We start from the raw sequence: 5,332 nt of genomic DNA on the forward strand, positions 1-5,332 counted from the left end.
CAATATTATAGGATATGGAAAAACAAATAAAAAATTGAATTGTTAAAGCTTTGCCTCAATTAAATATAATTGTAGCTTAGAAATAAAGTTGTCTTAAAGGATCACATTTTCTACACTTAAGGTACTTGGGAAAAGAGATACTATGGGATTATAATTTATATATAATGTTGAATGGAATGGGACTACTCAAGCCCAATAGAAACTCTACATTGAATTCATTTACTAAGATTCTTTTCCTTAAGAATTATGAGGATAAGAATGTGACTATTGCAAACCTCCTAGAAGAGCTCCCTATTCTTATAGTTAACAGTTGATGGTTATTATCATTCTCTGACTAGCATTGGCTTACTCTCAGCATCATAATACTATAATTTTATGGGATACATGATGCTTCTCTTTGGGGTCTCTGACCCCCTAACTAGAGGGAAATATACATCCATGAATATAAGTGCATTTATAGTGTAGTTCATGTTAGAGAAAGGCTTGCCCATCATCCAAGCTGACCTTGCATGATGTCAACACTTATCTACATAAAAAATCAAATGTGGATATATACATCTATGTAAGAAGTTAATTGTTCTTTCACCTCTTTTCTATTTTGTGTAGGCTAAATCCATTATTGTTAGTTATGTTTCAACATTGTGAGCATATTGTGCAACACAAACTTTTAAAAGTTATGTGAATGTATTTACAATCCCATAGGGTATCTAATAGAATCACTTCAGCATAAGGCCCCCAAGGCTTTTTGGGAAGAGGCATATAAGAAAAATACCATTGTAGGCCACCTCCTAGAAATGCATGTTAAATTCTTTCATGTGTGACTATATCCCCCTTCCCCTTGAAATTGTCAAATTTTTGGATTTAAAAGTATTTGGGGAAGCATGTCATTGTTATAGCCTTGTTGAATGGATATGGGTATACACTTTCAAACTTGAAGGCTTTAGAATCTATTCTATCCTTTAGTGCTTTGAGGATGTTCTTCATCTCTTGCCACTCTAGGTTTACAAGTGTTGTAGTTGGTGCCCCCAATATTGGTGCCCTCAATGCATGGTATGCATTTGATGCAGTAGGTGAGTATGGATGTGAGTATTGTAGTGGGTGAAATGTTGATTTCCTTGTTACCTAGATAGGGGTTGGAAGTTATTGAAGTGGTGGGTGGACATAATGTTGCACTTGTAGGGTGAATTGCTTCTAGTATTGTGGATGTTTCTATGGAGGATAGTTCTTTGATCTCTATGTCATGGGCCCAGAATTCACTCCCCAGTAATCCAAAATATCTAAGACCTTTTCTAGGTTCAATATGGTTTCCATTTGTGTATAACTCATGCAAACTTATCCCTAATAGTTCTTTGTGTCATACTAGAGAAGCGGCCCACCAGAGTTTGTGCATCTTGATCAAGTTGTAAGCCACCCAACTGATTAAATCTCTTTTGACTCATTATCACCTCCACTCTTTTGAAAATAAAGTTAATGATCAAATGCACAAGAGAATCATAATTATTTATTGTCATGACTAGTTGCAGCCAAGTCACATTTATCTCTACTGCATGTAGTATTTTCTATACCCATGGATCGTTAATTTCATTTTCAGCACACTGCATTTCAGATAACTCATAGCTTATTATGGAAATAGTATCCAAAATTGGTCAAAGAAGGGGTGTTATGCTACTAGCTAACTACTTTAGACCTGCCTTTAATACTTTTTTGAAAACATTGTTTGTTTCTACAAGCTCAAACAAACGTGACTTGCCTTTTCCCCTATCAACTACTGCAAGAAATCCTTGTGACCAATATAACTGACATTTATTATTTTATATATTTAATATTATATATAAAAATTGTGAAGTATAGATTTCAAAATAAAATAGAAAAAGAAAACCTCAACAATAAAATTTTAACTTTCAAGGGACTTGTGTAATATGCATCTCAAATAGAAGCAAAATAACTGGTAAAGACAATCGGTACTCTATTGGTTAAATAAAAAAAAAAAAATTATGAAATGATGTGTTGGTATCCACCCAAATGGATCTCATGAATGATATTAGAAAGAAACAAGAGATCACTCACCTCTACACAATACTCTTCAATTTCATGTATGTGCTTCAATACATGGTCACGGCTAATGTCCAGATCATTTAAAGAAGTTGCAATTTTTGTGCCTATCTTAGATATCCCTGTACCTCCTAACAATAGTTTTCTACCCAGGTTTGGTTCTCTTTTATTTCTCTGTAAAGCCTCCATAAATTTTTTGTTCAAAAAATTAATAGCAACATTCAAAATTGCAAATACAAATGAAATATTAGAAGTAGACATAGCCCTTCTACAACAACTTTTCAGTACATAAAATACATCATCTACCATTGAAATGGTGAGGCCATCAGGAATAATTTCATCAATCTTAATAGCTTTTCTCACATTCTCTACTATGAAAAAATCTTTAAGGATAACATAATGTCCTATCAAGTCCTTTGTAGCTTGATTGAATGCCTCGCTTCTAACTGCATTTGATGGCTTGAGGACTCAATTGAGCTTCAATAGATCCAACTTCCGTCAACTTGGTTATCATAAATTGAGTAAATTCCTTACTTAACTAGGTTAATGACAATATTTCCTCCAAGTAAATTTCAATCTCTATGGGATTTGGCCCTTCTTGAGCTTCTACTATTGATATCAAACTTTCATCCTGTAAATTGATCTCTAATGCTAACCTTGCTAGATTTCTATAATTCATGTACTTCTTCAAAATCACAACACTTCTTGAATTAAATTCTTCTTGAAATTCCCAGATTGCATGTGCAACTCCATCTTCACAACAAAGATTCCTCAAAATCCCATCATTCCCTTCAATAGCCAGAAATATATGTTTAAAAAGATTTTTTAAACAACCAACAATGTTATCCTGGGTCTACACCCCTATTTATTGCATGGAATGTTTTGATGTTTCCATTAAACCTTCAAATTCTAATCTTGACCTTAAAGAAACATCTTTTGTTAGGTACAAAACATATGACTGTGACCCTTCTTCCTCCAGACCCAGAGGAGGGAAAAGCTTGATAAATTTTAGAATGGAAGGGTGGTCCCTCTCTTCAGTAACAGAGGAAATTATTTTTCTAACTATACCCTCCAGTTTTTTCTTAGATGCTAGAAGATGGTTAGTCTATTCAGTTGTAGTCTCCCTACCTCTTGAACCCATGACATTAGAAGCAACATACTTATCATCAAGTTTCATGAATGTCTCCGCACATTTGGCAACAGCCTCATAGTCCTTAGATTCAAGTGCCTATTTAGCCCCATCGATACAATTTCCCCTTTCCACAATGTCATTAATTCTTGTTAAAGTTGACTAAACTTGTGATTGTGCAAGATCTAGCTTTCTCACCTTGCCACTGACATGATCAACAAGATCAGAAGTAGAACATACACTTTGTAGCATTTGGTCTGAATTAACCTTCACAATCTCCAGTACTTCAGAAGATTTATGTAGTCCACTTAATTTCAACATTTATGAAGATTTATGAATATTTATTGAGACAAGGAACCATTTCAATGTTGAAATATTCTAGTCTAATTGGTTAAGTAAAATAGTTGAGTGACAGAAATATTGCAATCAGTTGCAGATGTATTTGATCCATGGTTTGATCGAATGTGTTGTAACAAGGAGGAAATGACCAGTTCAGTAGTTGTGTTGTAATACAATAATTACATCTCATAAGAAGAACTATCATTTCTATATTTGTTTGTTGTATGGTGTTCATAGTAGACAAAAACTCCAAGTGCCACATTGTAATGTCCCTGATGTAATTAAATAACTTTATAATATAATTAAATATTATGGTCTCGACATTTAATTGAAATACATTTTGGGCCCTATTGCTTTTTAGGCTAGTATTTTATTTTGGATGTATCAACACATTTTGTAAACCTTTGGGATGTTTTCTAGTGCCATTTATAAGGCCATTCTTGCCATAGTTGTAGGTTGCAAATTTTTTATTTCTCTTTGTATGTGTGTATTCTTGTTGGAGTTCAAATGTTTGCCGTTTTGGAGTTGAATGATCCTCCCTACTTTGCATATGCAGTTTTGGTGGAATTAACTCCTCACCATATTTTGCTTGCTCTTATTCTAAGATTATTGTAATCTTAAGTGTTCCTAATATAGGTAGAAATTATCTAATAGATTGCTTATATAAGGATTGAAATCTCCTCCTCGTTTTACCTAGGTTGGAAAGCAGAGTTGAAAATTGGTGCTTTAATTTGTAATGCTCTGCACTAAATATGCTAAAGTTTCCTTTGTCTTTGAGGGGAAGACAGTTCACATACACAATTTTGGTATGATGAAACATAAATCAATGAGGACGATCATCCCCCAATCTCCAAATTTTATTCACTTCTTACTTTTGTTGGCATAGAACTTCCCACTCTATCCCTTGATTTTCTTATTTTTGGCCACAAGAAGTATATTTTAGGATTACACAAAGTGATGAAATTATAGTTTTTCAAAATAATATATCATGTTTTATCGATTGTCTATGTGGTTTCATTGATAGATTGTAAGCATACTATTCATACCAAGCATAATAGACAATGTCATCACTAATGTAGGATCTCGGTGATTATTCTATTATAATTTTAAATTTATAGAATTACAATATGGTCTAGGGCTATTTGTAGACATTTGAGAGCACAAATTGGGTAAATGAAGTTGAGAACATCATACTTTAGTTTTCAGAATCATTTGTAGTATAGATGACCCATGAGTTAACTGGATTGATGGACAAAAGTGACTGATAATTGAAAAATGAACTGAGCTAGTTCTAGTAGTGACAGGTTTTAATAAATTATAAAAAAATTATATACAAGTATGAAAACCATATATTTATCCGCTCTAATAAATTCTAGCTAATAGCAAAACCTAGTATGCAAAGTCCTTATTTCATCAAATTATCAGTAGGAGGTGATCCTACAAATGAAATATTGGTAGAGGCTTGACATCAACTACATGTGGCAATGCTAGACAAAAGGAATGATTCAAAATGAACAATGAAAGAAGGTAGATGATGCAACTAAAAATATTTTGTTTTTACAAGACCAATAGTTGAAGTATGATTGTTTCCTAGTTTTGAATTTCTTTTTGCAAGCTGTGCACTTTTTTCACAAATTATTGTTCCATTACTAGTACTTGTAGAAAAGAAAGCATTAAGAATAATTTTGAAACCTTTATCCTTTAATAAAGTGGGCTACTTCAAAACTACAAGAAGGCTTCTAACTATATGATTTTGTTCATATTTCTTTGTTTGAATTCATAGAATTGTGGAATTCATATTTGCTTTTGGAA

The 5,332-nt window shown here is 33.0% G+C and overlaps 1 pseudogene; it reads right to left on the reverse strand.

Moving 5' to 3' along the window:
* Positions 1–1,233: 1,233 nt before the first annotated feature.
* Positions 1,234–3,502, reverse strand: LOC149568380 (conserved oligomeric Golgi complex subunit 4 pseudogene; annotated as a pseudogene).
* Positions 3,503–5,332: the final 1,830 nt, after the last annotated feature.

Source organism: Cupressus sempervirens, chromosome 3 (genome assembly GCF_028749045.1).
Source record: "Cupressus sempervirens isolate cs-2001-9-10 chromosome 3, ASM2874904v1, whole genome shotgun sequence".
Lineage (NCBI taxonomy): Eukaryota > Viridiplantae > Streptophyta > Pinopsida > Cupressales > Cupressaceae > Cupressus > Cupressus sempervirens.